Source organism: Lytechinus variegatus, chromosome 12 (assembly GCF_018143015.1).
Source record: "Lytechinus variegatus isolate NC3 chromosome 12, Lvar_3.0, whole genome shotgun sequence".
Classification (NCBI taxonomy): domain Eukaryota; kingdom Metazoa; phylum Echinodermata; class Echinoidea; order Temnopleuroida; family Toxopneustidae; genus Lytechinus; species Lytechinus variegatus.
In genome coordinates this window covers 4,655,626-4,680,919 of record NC_054751.1, presented here as the reverse complement: position 1 = coordinate 4,680,919, position 25,294 = coordinate 4,655,626, and the positions used below count along the sequence as shown (strand labels likewise).

The 25,294-nt window shown below is 36.2% G+C and overlaps 1 long non-coding RNA gene and 3 other non-coding genes across 4 annotated transcripts; 1 reads left to right on the top strand and 3 right to left on the bottom strand.

Moving 5' to 3' along the window:
* Positions 1–84: 84 nt before the first annotated feature.
* TRNAR-UCU lies at positions 85–158 on the bottom strand. Its single transcript has one exon. It is a non-coding gene; the product is annotated as a tRNA-Arg (tRNA).
* Positions 159–444: 286 nt separating this feature from the next.
* Positions 445–2,324, top strand: LOC121425544. The gene is made up of 2 exons (XR_005971503.1): positions 445–582; positions 2,210–2,324. It is a non-coding gene; the product is annotated as an uncharacterized LOC121425544 (long non-coding RNA).
* Positions 2,325–7,989: 5,665 nt separating this feature from the next.
* On the bottom strand, positions 7,990–8,063 carry TRNAR-UCU. The gene has a single exon. It is a non-coding gene; the product is annotated as a tRNA-Arg (tRNA).
* Positions 8,064–11,473: 3,410 nt separating this feature from the next.
* Positions 11,474–11,547, bottom strand: TRNAR-UCU. The gene has a single exon. It is a non-coding gene; the product is annotated as a tRNA-Arg (tRNA).
* Between the last annotated feature and the right edge of the window lie 13,747 nt (positions 11,548–25,294).

The following is a 25,294-nucleotide window of genomic DNA, read 5'->3' as shown; positions in this document are numbered from 1 at the left end:
ACACAAATCGATGCCTATACAATGCCATTTATTAACCCCTCAAATTGAATGAACAAATTATTGCTTTTCGGAAAAAAATGGATTCATCACTGGCGGGACTCGAACCCGCAACCTTTGAATTAGAAGTCCAATGCGCTAATCCATTGCGCCACAGTGACAAACGTTGAATGTTGGGCGTGAATTATAGTACATATCTATTACAATATGGATTAGTCTGCTAGCACAGACCCTTAATTTTGGCAATTCGTTAGTCCATAATGCAGAGTCTGAATTAATGAAACTAGATTCACTGTGTACCATGGCTGGCTCTTACTTGATACAAACAGAAAACTTGATGTCTAGTCTTTACCCTAGACATGGAAGAATTAGTAAGAATTGGTTACAGTGTCAAATATGGGTCTGTGCCACGCAGACTACTACGGCAAGCGCTATATAATCGAAGGATATCTGAAACGAATGGTGAAAGAAACATATCAAAGTCGGAGGCGGAGGCGCCTATTATTCTGGTATTTATTGCTGAAATTGACAAGTACTTCAGGCATGATGGGGAAAGGCATCCCCCTCTGACTCCGTTCTGTGATAGTGAGTACACTACCAATTCAATATATAGGCAGATAAAATATTTTAATGTGCATTGTCGTTTCAATTATTCACTGTAAGTAGGCCCACCTTATTATTGTAGTCCCACGAACTGCATTGCAAGGTAGGTATTTGACAAGTGATAATCATGATCGGATGCATTACTGCCGCCGACGCCGTGTACAGGAAAATTGTAGGCACGGCGCATGAACAATTGCAACAAACTCCCTCGAATTTCAGAAAAGGATTTATAAAATCAAGTCCTCCTACAAAACTAACCGAACGATGTGAAGTCAATTCCCCCTAATAATATGAATATCCCTCAAAGACTGTCAAATTGATTCTCCTTCTCTGTCTCGTTGACAAAATATGGAGTTTGCTTTTATTTCCCAAATTTTTCGTCCAATTTGCTAAAGAGGGCGAGCGATTTATCTTCATATCAAAGATGGTACAACTGTACAAGGGGAAGACTAGGCAAAAAACTATTTTACACGTAAATCAATGCAAAGCGTTACGCGAAGTCAGCAAAGTGTCCAATCTTATATGATGGTGGGCCCCAAGTCTGCGCACCTAACAATTTGAGTTAAGATTTAACATGAATTTTTTCTTATTTCACAAAATCTTTCATTTGATTATGTTCCTTACATCATAATGAGTTAGTGTGCCAAATATCTTGTAAAAATTTGAAAGAAATATATGATTTTCTTGGAAAAAACCTCGGGCAGTCATTTTCAGATTGAAAAAAAAATGGTACCCTATGTCTGCACACGATTCAGGGATTTTGATGACAAAGGCTCAGAGCTACCAAGTCTCATGCATTATGCGTGAGACTCAAGCATTTTGGACTCTTGTTCATCCCCTCAAATCTCTGTCTCACGCACTCATTCAATGAACAAGGTTATGATATAACCTTGTTCTCACTTATATCTCCATGTGTGGCAAAATAAGGGTGGCAATGTTTGGCTTATTTTCTCTTTTTCTTTGGGGCAAATGCTTGATTTTTTTTACACTGACAGTCTCCAATACACCTATTATTCATACAACTTGACTCTTATTTAAATTTGATTCTTTAAATTATTTTTTTCTTAATTAAAAATAGAGATCAAAAAATGAAAATTTTCTTGCCATATTACTTTCCACCAATAGAGGGCGTACCAAAAATATGCCCCAAATTCAAGTTTTTGAGCGCTCTGGTGAAAACAAAAATTATTCACAAGTTAAGTGAAAAATAAATTGCAACTGTATGGAAATTAGTAATTTTTGGTCACAAAAGTGATATTTTAATGAATTTTTAAAGTGTGTGGTCTGTACAACATTGGCATACCATAGTCCTACCTGTAGGTTCCCCACAGGCAGGGTGGTAGCAGTGAACAAGTGGTCTCACGCAACTATCACAGCCTATCCCCATATACATTGTCCACAATGTCTGTGATCTCACTCAGATCACAGAAAATCACATGCATAGCTGGTCTTTGAACTTGGCATCTCTGAAGGCTGCATTTTGAGGCCGTCACATGAAATGCCCTGAATTCATTATTTTTCCACCATTTTGAGTCAGATTTTTTTATGGCTACCTGTCTATGTATTGCATGTGTAAAGTTCGTGCTCGTTGCGTATTTTCTTTTACTAGAATCGTGCAATACGCAGGTGCACAGACTTGGGAGACCGCGCAGACATGGGGGTACTGACCATACTGTGGAAAATTTCTTGACAAATGAACAGGGTAGCACTGGGCTTCGTTCAAGGTACGTAGAATTTCCTATTTTTGTTTATAATTTGTCATCGCTTTGAATGTTTTCCAAAAGTATTATCGTCAGCAATAATAATATAAAAAGTATGTTTTATAAGATATTGCATTTATTGGTGTCTCCATTTTATCAAACAATCATGAGAATTACGCACACAATGAACCAAGAATCAAGTTTTGAAAAATACCGACAAGCTGAATTAAGCTGAAGTAAGGTTGTAAATTGTATTTGCGTTACCAACAACCTTTTATTTCCGTGGAAGAGACATGCGAAGCCACTTTCCAGGCCGAGGTAAGCGATTTGCTCTTTTTTTATGTGCTTTTTATATTAAAAAATATTCTTAAAAATGAAAATGGAACGCTATTCACCAGAAAAAGCCCTGGTGGGTAGCGGAATGAGTTTCGGCTAACATTATTTGCGTTATGAAGCGATGTTCAACGACAACTCTGAAATCCATTGCGTAAACATGTTTTGTAGTGCGAGGTAATACGTGTGAGTGGTTCTATCCTATCCCGTGCACTTGCTCACTGCAACCATCCTGCCTGTGGGGAATCTACAGGTAGCACTAGATCTAGGCCTATGGCTATGGTATGCACACATATTTATAAGACTATAATAAAGAACTTTATCTGAAATAATGTCACAAGTTGAAAAAAGGTTACTCCAAAGTAGTATAGGACTACAGTCTGAAATCTATGGCTCTTTGACTTTTGTTTACAACGGAACAAAAAAGACCCCAAGATCAACACCAACTGGTAACATGAACCAATATCCAGTGCACTGTCTGAAATAAACTCCAGTATTGGAATGAAACCATTCAGAAGATTTGAAGTGTCACTGTCAAGAACCGAAAACAGATGTTTGTCTTTGGTCTTCACGGAGTGTAGATCACAGGACTGTAAATTACGGATGTACTGTATGTAAGAATGTCATCATAATTTTCTTGATTTGAAAGCAGTTCCGTTACGGTCAGCCGGACATGAGTAACGTTCACGTCCTTCACAAATTCAGAACGCTGGCAAGTGGCAACAATATTTTCTACATGTCAGAAGGAGTGACGTGTAAGTAAGGATGCAAATTGTACGCATGAAATTTTATTCATTGTATTAAAAAAAATGTTGAGCTTTGGTCATTATTTATCATTATTTAAATATACTGGTATCTTGAATTGTGATAAGTTTGGTTGACTAGTCCATGTTTGATAATTGCTTGAAACCACACAAGCAATACAAGCTACTGTAGTTTAAAGGTAAAACGGTTCTTAATCTACATGTAAGATCAGTTCTGGGTTCAAGTCCCAGCAGTAGCAAATTTGCTGATGGTTTGAGCCTTATTGTGAACATAGTTTAGTCAGTTTGTGTTGATGAGACTGTTTGTATGTATGTATTAAGTTTGTATGGATAATCTTTAGTACATGTATATTCCTTTTTTTAATCCTCATAAATCATCGAAAGCAATCATGTTTTTGATCAATTTCACCAAAATTTGATGGACAATGAGGATTTATATTTAAAGCGAGAGGATGATCATGCAAAAAATATTTTTGTAGAAATTATGAATTATCGATTTTAATTAATCTTTGAATTTTATTCAAATTCAGACAAGAAGTTTATAGAATCTAGACTGACAATTTCATCCATAGGCATACATTTGTTATGCCTCAGCCTACAGAGTTGGGGACAGAGGTGTTATTTTGCTGGATTGTCCATCTGTCCTCTGTTTTCCTTCTTGAAACCATTTGATTATCAAGTTTAAGCTATATTCGCGTATGCATACACGGGAGAGACAATGATCTGTTGAAAAGGTTAATGATGCCATTGTACATGTATATTAGTATACATGAAAATTATGAAGAATCACGAATGTATCGTATCATTTATGTGAGAGTCATTAAATTTTGACAGTGCACACTCAAAGATTCATCTGGTAACAATTGTGCAGTGTTTTTATGGTAATGAGTTAAAGGGTAAGTTCACCCTGACAAAAAGTTTATTGTAAAAATAGCAGAAAAAATAATAAAAAATATTGCCGAAGGTTTGAGAAAAATTCATCAAATAATTAAAAAGTTATTAGTATTTCAATTATTTAATTTGTGACGTCATATGCGAGCAGCATTCCTACATAGTGAATGGTAAAAAGTCAATGAAATGTCATTTTCTCAGAAAATTGAAAATGGTTTTTTCTGTACCTTTTGTATATCAATAAACAAATCATTTCACACCCAATCATGAATAGAAAACAAAATTAAGTAATCAGAAACCATACAAAATTTAAAATTAATGCATTTTATATTACATAACACATGGGGCAGCTGCTCGTTTATGACGTCACAAATCCAAAACTTTGAACTCTAATAAGTTTCTTACTCTTTAACGGATTTTCCTCAAACCTTCACCAATATTTTTTATTATTTTTTTCGGCGATTTTTACAACAAAGTTTTCTTCAGGGTGAACTTCCCCTTTAATTTGTGTTTATGCTTGACCTACATGAAAATTAGTAGAGGATGTTTAAAAGAAACCTCACAAAAAATCAAATAAAATGTATCAAAGTAATCTAGGTTTGACCATGGACCTGGGGGGGGGGGTTCGCAAAGATTTAAATATGACAATAGAGTCGCACTTAAACACCGAGTTGCGTACGGTATGAAAGGCTTGACCGCATTGGTCAGATCGTGTCATGAGGACGTGCACTACTGCATATTTATCATTGAGATTGCGTGTTGCATTTCATGTACTGCTCTGCATATAAGTGTGACTTCACTTAAGTCATAATTAAATCTTTGTGAAGCACCCCCTGGTTTGTCAGGTCAGTAATAAAGAATGAAACTTTATGAAAGCTTTATTATTTATGATATCAAATAAATTGAAGAAAACTGTCAAAATGTGCAAAATATATGGAAGAACATGAATAAAGATCTTGAATAGAAAAATGATAAAATGAAAAAAAAAAGGTAGGGACCTAGATATCCTTATCAATAGGGTACATGTAAGTGCAAAAGTGATTGCCTATTGAATAAAATTACATTCAAATTGAATGATAATTTTACTGCAATGGTATATATTGTATTAGTGATTTTTTTTCTTTCCTTTGCATGTGTTATAATTTTTATTGTGTTTTTGTTATTATCACATAATTTTTGTTATTATTATTGTTATATTTTCCTACTGTTTTTTTTTGTCTTCCCTGCGATAGAAGAAGTAAAAAATATGGGCACCACATTTCCAACGGCAGCAGTAGCAGCATCATCAACAATCAAATCTTAATGTCAAAAGTTTAACTTACAAAGTTTGTGGACCTATTTCATGAAATTTAGACATAGGGATGATCAAGTGTCACTTATCATCTAGTATGTGTTTTAGGTCACATGATCGAGGTCAAATGTTACTTTGGGGTCAAAAAACTGGTATCAACATTAAAAAAATAATAAAGGACCAAAGATTAAGTTTTTAAATTTTCAGAGATAATTTTGAAATCCTAGGTCTTTATTGTTTTCTACTTGGATTGAATATTTATGAGATGTCATCATATACATAATGTAAGTATAAGCTTAGGTTTCTGGGTCAAGGTCTAAGGTCATTTCAGATAAATTTACTTGGATAAGAATTCATTATTTTGAAAATATTTGATAACATTAAATCAAACTTCTAAGAGCTAGTTATTTGATATAAAAAATAATATGGAATTCAAAACAAGTTTCTAAAAGTAAACAATCACGGTTCACCTGAGGTCAACAAACTTAGTAAACATGTATTTTTTTCTCCTTTGTGGAAATGTTATTAATCTTAGCCGTTTGCACAGTTAGTACTGCTGTCACCATGTTTAATGCAGTTCAGATTTCTGAAAGTTCTTGTAATGTTTTGTGCTTCCAACAATTAAAGAAAAATTGAGGATATATCTTAAGAAATTTTTAAAACATGCAGAAAAAATATTTTTGTGAGCATGATAAAGGCAGATTCAAAGGTTATTATATACAAATGTACTTTGGCTAGATTATCACAGATTGCAGTTGGGATGCAAGAAATAAAAAGTTAATGTAAATATGATGTTCTTGCACAAGTGTGCCCCCAAATAACGACATATGGGAATATGTCAGAATATGGGAATATGTCGTTCGATCATACTAAAGTGAGGACCCCCCCCCCCTCTTTTTTTTTTTGCTTGCCAAATTTTTCTCGGCAAAAAGTGCCCCCCCCCCATTGGAAAATCCTGGATCCACCCCTGTCAGACAGTGTTAGTTTATGAACTCATTTAACACTCAAATCATTCTTAACCATCTTGGAATGATAAGTAAAATGGTTTGCAGATATGTTTACGAACTAATGTAGGATTATGACATCAATTGGCATCTGGAATCATTCATTGCAGCCATGCCTTACTAACTTTTACTCTTGCTTGTAAATATATTGTTTTTCATACCTTGCTTTATAATTGTTTTTATCGAGAATGAAATAAATGCAAAATGAAATGAATTGAACTTTGGCGCAAATCGAACTTTACATCTCAGTAAAAAAAAAATACCTCCTGATTATCCAAGCATTAACAAATACCACACAAATACGGTATAAACGTATTTCGGAGAAGATATGTTTTCAAGCCATATATGATGATTATGTGTTCATGAAATGTTTGGGAATTTGTGAGGTGTCAAGTTATTTTTCTTTTAATACAATATACAGGATAAAACATGGTCAGCATAATTGTTTGTGTTTTTTTTTTCATCATGGACCTGATGCAACAGGTTTGATTAATTCAATTCAATTTAATTCAAATAGATCTTTTCAGTGCCGTGGAGAAGGAAAGGTTGAGAGACATATGAAAAATCAATGTTCATGTATTCGGTAAGAAACCAGACAGAAATAGAAATATCAAAATAGCCTGATATTGCAGAGAATATCAGCATAGCATTCTTTTCCACATTGCCGGAAAGTCAATTTTTTTAGAAGTCATGGTACTAGTAGGAATAAGCAAAGATTAGACCGTTTCGTTCAAGTGTTAGTGTGTTTATCTTTAATGTCATAATATACATGTTTTATAATCCTCTAAATATTATATGGTTCAGTACTGATCAGTGCCATACATAGACATAATTATACCAATATGACTTTACGTATTTTGGTTGTGACTGAATAGTTCTATTTTTAAGCTTCCACATTTTACATAAAATTATGATTATTTCAGTAAAGTGACTACATCATGATCAAGTCGATATATATATATATATATATATATAATTAAGTGTATATATATATATATATATATATATATATATATATATATATATATATATATATATATATACACTTAACAATTAAAAAAGTTGATCTATATGTGAAAAAAATCAAATAAAATAGGCAAACTTGATCAAATTCGAATGAACAATAACAAGACTGCAGCAATTCGTATTGGTATAAAGATAAAAATTATGTTGATTGCTGATTAAGCCGATATGAGTTAGGGAGTGATGTTTAAAACCCTTTTTTATTATATCATTTTTAAATGAAATCATGAATAATTAAGATCATTTAATGTAGTTTCGGAAGTAAAAAAAACCTGCAGATTTGTACAGTCCTACTTGTGCTGTAAACATTGTTCTGGCAGGTTAAGTGTTTAACATCTGTGATTTGTCCTTTTAAAGTATGATGTTGTTAAAAAAAATAGAGCCATCACTGGCGGGACTCGAACCCGCAACCTTTGAATTAGAAGTCCAATGCGCTAATCCATTGCGCCACAGTGACATATGCTGACCGGGGGTAGTTCGAGGTCTCAAGTTTGTTTATTTGTCTTTTAAACATTTAACAGAGAACAACGCTAATAATAGCATTCAGTAGGAATGCAGATGTAATATATAAAACGAATGGGTAACCATGGTAACATGAGTGGTACACAACGTATAAGAGCAAAATCATCAAAGAGAGAGGCAGAGAGTAGAAAAAAAACTTGTATCATAAACAAAACACACACACCCTCACACACACACACCCATACCAGTGTACCTAAAACATTGCTAACATTCTTAATCAAAATATTGTTTTACAGAAAAAATGTATATCTCTGTGTCAGATCTTGGGACTGAAATTCCCAGTCTGGTAATAGATTTGGTTCTGCTTGAAACGAAAGTAGTTACCACTTGCAATAATCACACAATCATTCAATATCTATATGTAACATAAATTTAATTCAGAGCGACCAGCTCTATAAATGTACATATAGTTAAAGAAATTGAATAATCAGAATTAAATCATGAATCACATGCATATCAACATAACATCAAACTGTATTCAGCAGTTAACATCAGCATGAATTAACCTATACTGAATATGTTGCAATATGTATCTAATGAGAGTGATTTATTTATATTTAATCAAGGCCTAATAATTCGGCATCCAAACGTGACAATATTCTTGGTTATTAATTCCACCAATTAAGTTTCATCAAAAGAGGGTTTATACTTGGATGAATACCTACACTGGACCGTAGTATATCTAATCTGGTTATAATTTATATAGTTCAGAATAAGGACCCCTTCGACATCGTCAATGACTATCGTTGGTCCGATGAATATAGTCGTCTAAGAGCGAGCTGCGGTGGCCTCGACGACGCGAAGTAAAGCGAGCGAACTCTCGACGAAAAGCCAGTCCAGATTCGCGGACGAAATGATGGGGGCTGAGAGCCACAAGATTGCTACGATGAATCACAAGTCACGAACTCTGAGTTTAAGGATGAAGTACGAGCCCAGCTCGTCCCTAAAGAGAGTAAATAAATAACCATCTCCTAATAGACAAGGTCCAGTAATAACACTATAAATGTTCACAAGTCAGTTAAGATATACTAGCTTGAATTCACTGAGCTACTTACGGAAAATAATGTAAAAACAAACTACGGTATCTTTTATCCCTAAATAGCAAAAGGAAATCTCTCTTCTCATAGAAGTATAACTTCTCAGTTCAATGAATATTTACATCAACTATATCATATACAACATCAATAAACAGATCCTGGCTATTACTCTTGTTCAGTTCACAAGCCATATATCACATAACTATCAGTTTAAAATATATGGGAATCGTCATTGTCATTGAGCGTATAAACCAACAATTCTTCCATAATAAAATGTCTACTTTAATAACATTTAATTACTTCATCTTTATATCATTACTTCATGTTTAGTTGGTTTCTCCTTGGTTTGATTTCACAAAGTTTTCATTTATGAAATATGATTTACTATACAATACAACAAAGCATTTAATATTCTTTGCACTTTAGTGTTCAATACTCCAACATTAATCATAAGCAAAATAATTACTGAATTTCTGTTTTCTTTGAAAACACTAAGTTTTGCTTTTAATTACAATAATTAATTATACCAATAAAATAGTGAACTTACAGTTCTTTGGAACAGTCGTGCCTGGTGAGATGAGGGCAGATGTGGTGGCTTTACCTGGCCTGTGCTGCCTGGATCCAGCCTGCCAACGATGGGGATTAAGACTCCGCTGTGCCTGCACTACACAGCCTGCAACATACACCCAAAGTAATGGCCTACGAGAACCACACCCTCACACTCCGAGTTAAGACCAAATGTGGAAGGGTCTTCCTCTCCCGAGAATCAAACGATTTCTGATTTGCTTTTACTCAAACACCACTCCATCTTGACTCTCACAAAGACAAAGTCATTAACATTCTCAATATTCCTCTGCTTTACTCTTCCACGCTGAACATATCCAATTAAAACTACTTAACTATCCAAGCTTTAATTTCACCTATTCAAAACTCCCATCTCAAACATTCTCAAAAATCTTTTCCTCTCATACATAAAAACAAACATCTATAGAATTTTAGAGCCCCATTGAACTTAACTAAATATATCAAGTTAAATGACCCAATGCTCATGACCTAAGATTGTCAAGAAGTCAAAGTAAAATTCTAATCCTTACACCCCAGCGGGTTTGATCACTTACTTAAAGATACAGTTGATTGACTCTGGGACTATGACAAGAGTCAACCACCCAAATTCCTTTTATTATATATGGGCTGAATGGTTACTAGGGGTTAACACTAAATAGACTTACAGTCGCATTGTGACACTCTGCAATATAATGTGTATTCACAGAACTTTTGTCCAGATAACAAGTTCGTCCTGCCACTTCTAAGTACAAATTGTTTACATTTTCTCTCCTAAAAGAACATTTTGACAGCTTAACATAGTGACAGGGGATTTTTTTAAATATACATGATATGTATATTTGTCTGATCGGATCTTTTTCCCCTAAGCTTGGTAAATACATAATATTTCATGTATTTCAAAGGTATATAGACCCATATTCTTATCTTTGGTTTGATTTGAACCCTTGTCTAAAGTTTTAGTTTAACTGTGTAAAGGTAATTATGACACAAACCTCAGACAGTACAGTGTCAGTTTGTGTACTAATTTGACACTCAAATCAACTCATAACCATCTTGGACTGATAACTAACACGATTATACTCATTCTTCATCATTATAGCATGGGGAAAGCGCACACAAAACACAAGAAATATAATTATAAAGTAAACAATTAAAAAAAATGAGCTGCAGTCAGGAAGCAAATTAGAACGAAAAATTATTCAAAGGTAATTTCGCTAAATTGTAAAAAAAAAATCATTTAACATGCATGAGCACCACAGTAAGAGGGGGAAAAAATGCAATTTAGTCATCGTTTATTTCTCGATTCTAAAAAGTTTAATGAAAAACTTATTCAACTTCAAAAAGAGTTGTCTCTGGAATCTACCTCTGCCCCCAATCACCTCCCACCCTCCGTATTTTCACTGATGACACAGCGATGCTTCATGACTTTAATTTTTACAAAAATCGGATTAAAATTGGTAAAACGATCGCATTAAAAATCAACACAATCGCGTGGTCAATGGTCGAGATCTCAAAGGGATGGAATTATGTCCTTCCCTTCATCAACGTGCACCCATCCCAGTTGGGGGCGTCGTGGTCTATATAGAGTTTTCCTTCAGCAAGAAACTCACCCACACTGTGATACACTCAACCCAGGTGATGTGAATGGGTACTTGGTATTAAAAAGTTGTTCTGGCAGTTTCAAGTGCTTTATATCTGTGATTCGCCTTTTAAAAGTTTGATGTTAAAAAAAACAAAAGTGAGCTATCACTGGCGGGACTCGAACCCGCAACCTTTGAATTAGAAGTCCAATGCGCTAATCCATTGCGCCACAGTGACATATCTATGCTAAAGAATGGTGGTAAATCTTACTTATCAATTCGGGCGGAAGTGGAAGACAGCTCAAGTTCCAGGTTTCAAGTTTGTATATTTGTCCTTTCAAACAGATTACAGAGAACAACAATGATAATATACAATAAGTATACTGATAACATGAGTAGTACACATTGCATTAATCATCACATATAATAATTATTATTGGTATAATTATTATCATCATCATACATAGAGGAAAGACAGGGAGACTTGTTGAAGTAGAGAAAAAGAAAATTTGCATTAAAACACACACAAACACCCACCCACAAACACTGATACCAGTGTACCTATATTATTGCCCCTTTTGTTGCTTACATTTTTTATCAAAAGTTTTGTTTTACAGAAAATGCATAATTACCTCAATTTTTAATTCCCTCCCGCAAGAGGTCCGTGATAGCAAGGATCTCGTTACATATAAGATCAAACTTAATTACTTAACTTTTTATCACTGATTTTCAAGAATAATATTTCTCCGTTCCTTTGCTAATTTTGTTTGCTTCCCCTTCAATTGTGCACATTGAGCATGTCTAACGAGATGTAAATGGCGCCTCATAATGGCATTTATTTATTTTTATTATAATGCTGGATTCTATTTGAACTTTTTTTCCAATTCACCTACAGTAAAACGTATTAACTTTTTTGCATTTCTTCGACAGACTTTAATATGACTTGTTTTAAGAGTATTAAATGTTGACTAAACAGATTGAAATTATTACGATCCATATGACCTCTTTCACGAGAGCCACCTAACCTTCACCCTCCCCCCAATAATTTCGATCATTTTAATCCTGAAATCTCGAACTATTTATCTTCAACATGACCACACAGATCGAATGGACAAGATGAAAAGTGATTAATGTATCCTAAACGGATAACATTATTTTTACGAAGTCGCCTCATACTTGAGTATACAGGAAATTGGGGTGGGACAAGTGTGGGCTGAGAGTGAAGGGGGATTCAATATATCCGTTTATTTCTGCTGAATATTGTGACAGCAGCCCCATAAAATGTTTCCTTTCCATATTCCAGACGAGACTCAACACAGCTTAAAATTATTCACTGATTGAGCGTATCTGATTTTCCCATTGCCCATAATTGTACTTTTTGTGAGACTTGGGAATAAAGCAACAAAAAAATCCGATGGCGCTGTCTGTTAACATAATCGAGTTAAAAATAAATAAAAATGGCCGACATGTCATTCACCTATTGGATCATGTAAAATCGTTTTGTTCAGTTCTGCACCCTAAGCAACGCTACACTGTGAGAAGTCATCTTTTAGTGGTGCACTTTTGTTTGCTCAAAGACCTTGGTCACATTTGTTCTACGGCGAGTCGAAAACAGTCGTTTTATTCATTTTTATACAAACCACCTATATGTAGCTGGTACAAAATATGTTAAAACGGCTGTTTTCGACTCGCCGTACGGCCGCCGTAGAACAAATGTGACCAAGGTATAAAGTTACAGTGTTGCACCTAAAGAGGTGTTCAAAGGCTAGCACAAAGATTAGAAAGATGCATAGTTATGTAGTATGCTCATTAACTTGAAGGTGAATCTTTAATCATCATCGTAATGATGATATGCAATTTGTCTGTTGAATCATCGGGTCTTTCACACGCTCACTAGAAAACTGTGATTTGTGTGAAACTTAACTGGAATTCACCTCTTGAGTATAGAATATTGAATTCGTGATTGTCATTAGCGTTCGTGATTCTAATCATGTTCTGGTTTGGTTTCACACGTGCTAAAAACTCGTCATTAGCCTTGTTTTTCACTGGAATCATCAATCAAATTACGATTTTTTTTAACCGTGTGAAAGGGCGGAGAGTTACACCAAAAAATGGTGCTCAAATGCTAAAAAGGTGCATAGTTCCACCTGGAATATGTGCTCACGTATTCAGCAATTGCACCTGTATAGAAGCAAAGTTGAACATTTATTTCTTAGCGTGCTTGATATGTAATGGATTACATCTTTGATGGTGACAAGTCAGTCCCTACAATAAAGTTTTTTGCTTACACGACGCTCGACGGATTCAAGAACATAGAAAATCTATTACCAAATGCCCTCCATTACAAAGAACAACCGAGAAGTCTTTGTCGAAAAGTGGTCAATCGAAACAGCAACTTCGTCCTATACTCGATTTGGACAGACGAAATTTTTCGTCTGCCCCGAAACTTAGGACGAAACTATTGTTCCGTTTCACCAATTTTCGGCAAAGACCTCCCAACAGTTCTTTGTCATTTTGACGGGCATTTTTAAAATAAATCTACGGTGTTCTTGAATCCGTCCCGTTTAATTTGCGAAAATTCCCTATCACCTAACATTTCAAGTCTGAAAAAAGGCAGAAATATTCTCATATTTACTTCCAGATGTGAAAACTAAAGTAGGAAAAACATAATCAGTGGTTTGAATTGCGTGTTATTTGGTCTTGGCAATAACAGTCTGGAGACAATTCTTGGAGAGCCGAAGGCTATCAGCTGTTAACCGAGAGATATCGTGGGTCGACATCAAAGGCATCACTAAATAATATTGTTTTAAAAAAACTCAAACAAAATGCTTAATAAAAGTAAGCCACACAAACAATAGACCACGGTTATCGTAGGATAAAAAATAAGTGAAAACTAGAACAGATGAATAGGCCCTATCTTATTGGTGTTATACTTTGAATATATACACTCTAAAAACAGAGAGTAAAATTTTCCCCAGTATTTGGTAGAAAGTGAACATGCATGTTTGCTAGGTAATTGTTTCCCTTATATTGGGCAAAAAGCATGTTTGAAGGGTAAATTTCAACTCATCATTGCGCAAAATTTACAAAGCATTTGGTATCTTTTTATCCAACAAACATGCATGTTTACATTTTACAAAAAAAAATGGATAACCTTTTTTTAGAGTGTAGATGTGTTGTGGATGCAACGGAAAGAGACAATATAATACATCTTACTCGCAGCATCTATGCTCGCAGCTTGTTCAAAATTTATCGGGAGCATAGGGCCTCCGTCAGTGTCAACATGGAATCACTCTTTTTTTTAATCAGTTACAACCCAAAAATGCAAATCGGGTTTTTTTTTTGCATCAACATTTATTTTACAGACAGACCAGTATCTATTCAGACCCCATGCAATGCGATTCATCGGGAAGATTCCAAACCTTGATGTCCTCTTTTGCCCTCCTTGCACACACCCTGCTCCTCAGTCCGTGAGCCAACATTGAACTGTGTCATCTACACTTGTTTCATTCATCTGAGGATGACGCAACAGAATAGTCAAGATCATACATGAACATAATGAATGATCTGCATGCCGCCACCAATACAACAGTATTGCCGCAGTCCTAACCACGAGGCCAGGTGCACCGTCAGAACTTAGCCGGCGGTCTGGCTCGTCTAAGGAAACAATCCTTTGATGCCGATTGTTTGAAAGTAGGTCTCCACCTGTCCGGGGCTTCGGAAGGGTTGTCTTCCCGTCGCGCTAAACCAGAAGTTATCATTCCATATCATATCTGTCAAATACAATATTTCATTATGGGTAGAGGCATTGTTCATGAAAGACACGTGGATCAGACTGACACGCCATGACAATGTACACTGGCAAACCTACGATACAGAACTGCGACTTAACCTTGGAATGAGCAGTGGTTGTCTTTGTGAAGATCTAACGTTGTAAATTTTAATTAGAAGTTCATCAAGATAAATGTATTCTGGTACAGATTTCTAACTGCAATTTTTAATCAGAAAGAATGTCAAAGAGGAGAGTATCAGAGTAAGAAAAATTATGAATTACTTTTGTGTGGGAGGGGTCAAACCCTATTAACAAATCAAAAGAGATATATGGGTCAAACCCTATTAAAAATTCAAAAGAGTTATAGAACACTTCCAACAACCTGTGGGACAATTATATTGGGCACCCGATTTCGGACCACTTTATCGATTCATTCTGGTTAAGACCTATGTAATGAGTCAAGTGATGCATCTTTTTAATGTTCTCTGTTCTCATGAGACATTTTAATCTTGAGTCTTGAGATTATTTTACAAAATAAAAATCCAGTCTGGACCATTCTGGACAGCTATACTCTATATTCTGACTTGCATGTGCAATAATGTATAAGCGCTCCTGCCAAAACATCGGACGTGCCTGCTACAGTAGCAGGAGAACGATTTACCGATTTCAAAGTCGTTTTGTGAAGAAAGGTTAGACGGATGACATCGTGGGTATGATGCAAATAGATCAACCAGGTGGCCATCACGATCATCATGGTTAGTAGACAGGCCTATAGAATCTCCAGTGCACTGCGGACATCTTTCTTGGCCCATCAAGAACTCTGCGGTTCTAATGGTTCTGTCGCACGGCGCGCGCAGTGCTGACTGGCTGTCTTTGGTCCGCAGTTCGCTCGCACTTATACTTTGTCGGTCAGGGAACAGGAAAAAGAGGCGGGAATGCAGCATGTAACAGCAAATTTAAGAAGAACAGACGACTGTGGGAAGTGTGATTCATGTGTATGAGTGTGCTGATGATGAATTTCACCTAATTCTTGACTGAGAGGTAAACATTGGGAAATCCTCTCGAGAAGAACTTGCAAGAAGGATTTTCTTTCACATTTTAATAAAAAAATCATGGATCTAAAAATTAGAAAGAAAAATATGATATCATTTGTATACTGACAATAGTGTTGCAAATTTATGCATTGTGACCTTAAATTCTTTACGGTACCATAATTTTGTGATTAAGTATTGTACATTTTACGCTGTATCACTTATAATATTTTGATATTGTTAGAGAAATATACCTTTAAAAGATTTGAGTTCATGTCCAAGGAACTCATTGGATTCCTTTTTTCACTCTGGTCATATTGGATGTTGTCTGGAAGATGATCACATTAGCTGAATATAAATATTCTCAAAAAAGGTTTTTCATAATTTAGTAACTGTTGTTTTTCTGATCCTCTCAAATTGAAATTGGCATGATGTTTCCCGAGATAATAAAAAATGACGACATAAGTGAGGACTAAAGGTGAAATTGGAAATTACATCTTTTTTCAAGAATTCATCATAAAACTTATCAAAAAAAATAATGAGGGGATGGAATTGAAAATAAACATGACATAATCATCTCACATAACGTAAAAAGGAAGAGGGCCTTATTCTTCTACTTCTCCTCCTCCTTCTTCCTTTTTCTTTTTACTCCTCCTGATCCTGACCACTTCATTACCCCCATGAAGATGTCTGATATTGATACATGACTTATTAGTGTGTTAAAGGAAAAGTCCACCCCAACAAAAACTTGATTTGAATAAAAAGAGAAAAATTCAACAAGCATAATACTGAAAATTTCATCAAAATCGGATGTAAAATAAGAAAGTTATGACATTTCAAAGTTTCGCTTATTTTTAACAAAATAGTTATATGAACGAGCCAGTAACATCCAAATGGGAGAGTCGATGATGTCACTCACTCACTATTTCGTTTGCTTTTTATTGTTTGAAATATGAAATATTTTGATTTTCTCGTCATTGTCATGTGAAATGAAGTTTCATTCCTCCCTGAACAGGTGAAATTCCATTATTTTAACATTTTGTGCTTCAGGCAAGGAGGTCCTTATCGTCAAATTCGTAAAAATTGAAATATTGTATAATTCAAACAATAAAAAACAAAAGAAAAAGTGAGTGAGTGACATCATCAACTCTCTCATTTGGATATAATTGGCTCGTTCATATAACTATTTTATTAGAAATAAGCGAAACTTTGAAATGTCATAACTTTCTTATTTTACATCCGATTTTGATGAAATCTTCAGCATTGTGCTTGTCTGATTTTCTATATTGATTCAAATCAACATTTTTTCTGAGGTGGACTTGACCTTTAAGTTGGTACATTGTCCAGAGAGTTCACAAGAGGAGTTCGCCATTATCCTTTTCCTCTTTGCCGTCATTCCTCACTTATAACACGCTACTGAAAATGTGGAGTTTCTCCAGCAGAGGCGAAGCTGGGGCAGGTGTGCCTGTATCCTTTGATTATGTAAGTAATAAAAAAAGGAGAAAACAGAAGAAGAAAGGGGGAGCATGTAAAATTGATCGAGGTCTTCCTACCCCCACCCCCCCCCCTCCCCTCCCCCTCCATCTGGTTCCGTCACTTGTTGTATCTTTCATCCAGGGAATTCAATAGATATAGTGGAAGTAAATACAGGAGAAATTCGGTAATATTTCGTTTGACATATTAAATTAAACTCCCTACTGTAATCATTACCCTATGAAATCGCATGTCTCTGCAGATAGAATAACCTTGTGACGTCACAATTGAGGGGAGGGTACACCCAGGAGGTGATTTTGCTTTGGCTTACTACAGAACCTGACAGGGAAATAAAATGTCACAAAAGGGAAAGACTTAGTCTGCATAATCCATTACTCCACAGACATCATTTCATAAAAAGAATCGCAATTATTACTTAACTCGTAAAAGCGTCCAAGTGTTAACGACCCCTTAGTGAACTCCTTTCCATTTAAAATCAAGATTAAAAACAATAAGCCCGATATCCCTTATGAGTTTGATAAGCGGAGATGTGAGTCCCCGTTCTACTAAAGCTAGAAGAAAACAATTAATGAAAACAATTTTCCCCCCAAGAAAACATCTCCGGCCCAGGCAGTCTGCGTTTTCCCACTTAACATTCGAATGCCGTCACTTAAATCTCAGAAGACCATTATTGCGCACGCGCAGGCTCAACCTATTTTTCCTTTCCTCTTCTATTCATTTTCATTTCCTTCACGGTCTTGATTTTACATTTTTATCGGAAGTATTTTTAGGGTAGATTTTGACAAAGAAAGGAGAAACTTGAATGAAATCTCTGCGGTATCTCTTAAGAATGTGACTCAGCAATCGACAAATTAGACCAAAATGTTTAAAATTTCGACAAAAGCCGATTCATTTCAATTATGATTTTCGACAATAATTCCCTTTTTAACTTACGCTCCCCTCTGCATGATCTGGAAGCAGCTATGAATACACCACGATCATTCAATATCTAATTTAAACCCTCGTCAAAGGGTCCTTAAGTTTGTTTTCTTACAAACAATTTGGCGAAAAAAAATGTATTAAACTGAATGTTTATTGCAGAACTTTAATTGATATATTTTTCGAGACCAAGTCCCAAATCCTGAAATATCGCGGGGGGTGATAAATTGGCACAATGGAAATAGTTGATGAAAGAATATATAGGTGAAAACCAGTATACCAGTATGGCCTATACCATGTATACTGTTCACTAATGATTCAAATTGAAATATGTTATAGGATTATAGTTATTAATGCTTTTAGTATGGCATATAAGACGTACGACATCCCAAAGAGCTTCGAAGAGCATTACAAGCCACGGTGACACGACATATGCTCCGGCGACAATTGCTTCGGGCTTAATTTCTTCTAAGATGTAGGACTTACGCAGTATTGTAATTAGGTCTAGGGTTAGATTTAGGGTAGGGTACATATTGAAACAAGGGGTACATTAATGACAGTAAACTCTCCGGTGCGACGGGCCTCCACTTTTAACGTCATGATTGCCTTTGTCAGAAACCATTCTTGGAAGCATGAACTTGCACTCCTTCGGATAGATTGATGTTTGACGCCATGAGAACAGGGGTGCGGTGTCAGCTCCACGACACGAAAGGCGTGGGATGGAGGGGATTAGTGTAAAAGTGCTCCACCTGATAGCATGCGGCCTTATTTTACGATCAGGATTTCGATCAAACTTTTGCAATTCTTTATGAATATTTAGAAGTTGATTTCCGCCAGCAGGATGGCGCGCGGTTTTCTCGACGCACAGGTTGCGATTGTGTCTGTTTGATGATTCAAGACCGTATTAAGACGGCTGTGCATTGCGAGAAACCACAGCCCCTCATTAATGTGTCTCGCATCAATATCAACGCCAAGGTTTCAGAGATGAAGAAGTGACATATTGATGCTACTAATAACATGACTATGAAGCATTCGTATGTCGCCAAGCTATTGGGCAACATCAAGACACAGTATATAGGGTGATAATGATAATGAAAAAAATGTATACCTAGACCTATATATATATAAATATATATATATATATACCTAGACCTATATATATATATATATATATATATATATATATATATACATATATTATTAACTTAATTCACTGATCTTTCCTGTCAAAAGAGTATGTTTGACGATTGCTTTATGGAAATGTTTGGGATATTAAGAAAGACGAGCAAGTTTATCTCAAAAATCGATGTCTTCAAAAATAAAATACCTTTTGTGCGAAGGATTCATTCGAGACAAAATATGCCGTCAAAATTAACGTCTCCTTTTACTTTCTCCTCAGAGATAGGATGTTCTTTTCGTCTTGGACTGTATTGATGTTTGAATCCACATCTATCCATTTTTTTTACTGAGTACTGTAGTTGAATAGTTTTTGAGAACGCAACAAGATTTGAATTCTGTCAAAGAACGTAACGAGAACGTAACATCATATTACATAGGAATTCGCAATTTGTCGCAACCAGTTTGATTGCCGCAAACAATTTTCATGTCGCAGAGAAGTTTAGAAATTCACAGAAACATGTTTTTTGTCAACACTCGCTACAAGGATGATATTATGGTAATTTCATTTCGATAGATGAGACGAAAGACTGAGGAATTAATAATAAATTAATGAAAGAAAAAAAAAATCGCTTATTGTACATAAGTTGCGGCGATTCGTGAAAAGTTAGGAATATTTTCATTAAAGCCTTTGTGAAAACTTCTCACGATTGTGGATAAATGCAGCTAACCATAGTTAAACTATTGAAATCGAAAACTTGTATTATACGCCATGATTTTCGTTCAGCATTTGTAACAGTGTTGCTCCATGACGATTCGCAACGTTTGCAGGCCACTTGTGTTAATAATGGCGCCGAGAACCAAAGGGCGCCGAAAAATTTCTTACATTCGTCGGATAGTTGCTTAATTTTCGCGCCACTGGTCTTCTCATATTTGATTGTTCTCAAGCAAACTCGTTGGAACGCGCCGCTGGACGTCAATATTTCCCGCCATTAAACACTTACAAATTTATGTCGATTATCGGCAAGCCCACCAGCGTGATCGATGAACTACGTGTTAGGGATCGTGACCGCCAATCGGTTGGATAATGATTTCATATAGGGGTCAAAAGGACAAAACGACTTGATGTTTGATTTGGGCTTAAACTAGTACCTCGATTGTGGTTTTTACGTAGACAATATAGGCCTACCCCAAGTTGGTAGCATTTTCATTATTCTATCATTATTATTTTATGCGGTAATGGAAATAAGCAATCCATTGTATTGTTTGTCCTCCATGTTCACGAATCGTCATAAATCAACTGATCAACTGATATCATTATTTTGAATAACTTTTTTAGTTGAAGGGTTAATAATCACAACAACATATTTATCTTCTTCTTTATCTTCTGCTTTTTCTTCTTCGTCTTCTTATTTATTATCATCATTTCATTACTCACCCCCAGACACATGAGAAAAATGTATCAAGTAATTCGGCCACGATGAAATCATGTTATTAGGTTTGTTTTTATGATAATTACCTTTAAAACCGACTGTTCCATTTCTTTTTCATCAAGTATGTGATTTGCAAACATACCAGTTCATGAGCAAATCCATCCTTGATGGATCCCCAGACGCTAAAAGCAAGGCACGACGACAAGTAACGAGCGAGAAAATTTCTCTCTAATTGAGCGCGCAGCTGGGTGGCATAATTTTCAATTTACGCAAGGAATTGGATGCAATCAGGACCATTAGCTGCTAAACAAATTGATGTTAACTTAGAATAAAAGTACAATCCAGGGAACAAAAGCCATCTACACCTAATAAGGGAGATTATTATTGGAATTGGCATTGATACTAGAAAAGGGGGATTCTGGGTCCCGGGGTATGTGCCCCCCCCCCCCCCCTCTTGCCCCGTAGATAGAGATGCTGAAAGGGGTGAGTCTAGACAAAGGGTGGGATTGAAATTAAGAACTTACAGAATATGCCGTAACTCAGATTGGAAATAAGTGGGTTAATTTCTTTTAAATAATAATAATAGTCAGTTCTTGTATAGCGCATAACACATTATGAATAACGTCTCTTTGCGCTTCCAGAGGACTTGAATATTATTACCCTGGCTTTAGCTAAAGCAGCTTTTACGCGCTCGGCATTTCAAGGAATAAATTCCTGCCAGGTACCCATTCACCTCACCTGGGTTGAGTGCAGCACAGTGTGGATTAATTTCTTGCTGAAGGAAATTACGCCATGGCTCGGATTCGAACCCACGACCCTCTGTTTCAAATTCCGGAGACTAATCGACTGGGCCACAACGCTCCAGAATAGAATGGGGAAAAATCATATTGATTTATCTTTATTTGTACCGGCAATTAATTGATCATTCGTCACATACGATTTAAATTAATATTTGGGAAGATCAGACTCAGAATTAATTTCAATAGTTTCCCGATTGACCTAACTACAAACCTCATACACAAATTTAAGACCAATTTCAACCCCTAAATAACATTGGGTTCCAGCTCTGCCTCTGATGAGCTAATACATGCGACATGGATAGACGGTTAAAGGCGCTGTCACACCTTGGCGTTTTAGACAGCGTATGCCCGACGTATGAGGAATTCGGCGAATACGCTGGCGTACGTCGAATACGTTACGGGTAAGTTTTGCATACGTTAAGAGTACGCTAAAACACGCTGGTATACGTCGTCATACGGCGAGGTCGTCGAAAAATTTTGTGCAAGCACAAAATTTTCGACATATGCCAGCGTATGGCTCATACGTCCCGCATACGCGGGCAATAATTTGTAGGCAAGTTACGCGATCGTTGATACACGTTGACATACGTTACTCGTAAGTTACTCATAAGTCGATGTACGTCGAGATAATGTCCAGCGTACCCTAAAACTTACTTCTAACCTATGAGTAACGTGCTTTGAACGTATGTGTAACTTAACTCCAACGTATATTGACGTATGAAGACGTGCTCCGGACGACCACAAAACTTACTGAACATGTTTATAACTTACAGCTACCGTATAATGGCGTATTGGCAACGTTTATCATGTTTATAGGAATTGGTATATAAAGGTGGGGTTCACAGGAGTTTTCTTCGGCATGGCGGTGGTGTTGATAGGTGATGTATCGTGCGGTTATGATTTGAATAGTCGAGCGGCAGCCTTTTTATAGGCTACGACACGAGTTCGTCAGCAATACGCTGCCGCGCGCTATGCGTAAGTTAGGCTATCGTAGGGCATAAGTTGTGTACGCCAGCAATACGCTAAGCATTCGTTGGAATACGTTACTTATAAGTTAACGAAGCGTTCGATATAAGTTACTAATACGTTATGTATACGTCCAACTCGTTATGAATACACTAAGTATACGCCCAGAGTTGAAAAAAAAATCAAAGTTCAGCGTATGCCGACGTTTTAGAGAAATTTTGATACGTCGGGCATACGCTGTCTAAAACGCCAAGGTGTGACACCATCTTAAGTATAGAAGGGGTCAAATGGTAGGCCTATATAGTACGTGTATAAGAGGATGAGGATTAGAGACAACATAAACATTAATTTGAAAACAGTTTATGAGTCGAACTTTCTGTTATCTGAACATATCGTCTTCATGTTCATAATCCATGTAATCGTTGATGGTAATGGTTAATGTTGTTACATATACGTCCGCAGTATGACATGGTCATTATAATGATGGGTGGTTGTCAAATGCTAATGTAAACAGGCTGGTTGATAAAAATAAAAATAATGATATAGGTGCATTCATGTAGCGCCCAATACTTTCAGACTTTTGTGATTTTAAGCGCTTTACATTGTAATTATTATTACCCCGGTCATCGGATCCTTGCATACCCACACGCAATATATACCCTTTCTCCACTCCCTGGGGAACATTCCAACAAGAGTTCCAAGATGCAGATACAATTTAAAGAACTTTAAAATGAGTCTGATGGATTAATTGTTTCGGGTTTTGTACTTTTTTGTGTGTAAGAATGTTTACGGACCAGGGATGCAATCCTAGGTGTGGGGTCTATACGAGACCAAACAGGACCACCTCACAGACCAATGTAGACCAATGTTGACAAAATATCATATGAAAAATAGATTGCTATACATGTAGGAATACTGCAAATCATTGTCAGTGAGAGATGAGGGAGAGAGGGGGATAGAGAGAGATAGGGGTGAGGAGAGGAAGGGAGAGAGGGGGTTATTAAATTGGAAAGGAGGTACACGATTCAATAGACGAGAAGGGGATAAACGTGGAGCATAGAATCTCCAATTGCAACTAATTAGTCATAACTACCATAAATCATCAGTATTCCCATCATCATCACCATCGTCATTATCACCGTCATCGCCACCATCAATTTCACCACTTCCATCATCACCACCACCACCTCATCACAATCATCATCATCACCATCATCACCATCATCATCACCATCATCACAATCATCATCATCATCATCACAATCATCATCACCATCATCACAATCATCATCATCACCACCACCTCATCACAATCGTCATCACCATCATCATCACCACCACCTCATCACAATCACCATCATCATCATCATCATCACCACCACCACCTCATCACAAACATCATCACCATCATCATCATCACCATCATCACAATCATCATCACCACCACCACCTCATCACAATCACAATCGTCATCATCATCACCATCATCATCAACACCATCATCATCATCACCACCACCACCTCTTCACAATCATCACCACCACCATCATCACCACCATCTCATCACAATCGTCATCATCATCACCACCACCACCTCATCACAATCGTCATCATCATCACCACCACCACCACCTCATCACAATCATCATCACCATCATCATCATCACCACTACCATCACAATCACCATAAAGGAAATGGGAGATAGGGGAATGGAAAATAGAAGAGGGGCAGAAAGGGCGATTTTGTTTATTGTAAGTTACAAATTACATCCATCACACATGCACACTCATGAAACCTACTAATAATTTACCTAAGTTATGAAAAGTAAAGAAATTTTCTATGTACAAAGAGACTTCAATTAGGATTGACCATCGGGGCTGACCAAAGACATTACATAAAACACAAATCATTACATTATAGACGTGTCTAATCACCAAAACATATAGGGACAGAGGAGAGTTTTCTTCTTAAACAAGTCTCTTTTTTCAAATTACCAATCAAAATTCTGTTTAAAATTTCTTTACACAAAAATCACAAAAGTGTAAAATGTTAACTGTTATCGGTATTACACCACCACTTAGATAAAACGGAGATGAGGCAAAATATTGATTTGAAAAATTGAAGGCATTCAACAAAATAATGGGAAAATTAAAATTGAATGCAAAGTGCAGCCACAGGTCACCTAGTCCTACGTGAACAAAGAATTGTGGTGTTAGTTTTTTCAACACTTGTCTCTGACTATGGGCCCCCAAGTACACTGTTCAACAGACCACTAATGGATACTTGTTAACTTTGTGCATCCCTGGGTGAGTTGAATACAATGGGAATGTGAAAAAGGTGTGCCTTATAAACCCACCTCTCTATTCTATCCGTCATTGTCAAGTCAAAAAGCCAAAACGACAGAGCCATTACACGACCATACCTTATTCTAAGTCGTTTGTCCCTATTGTGATA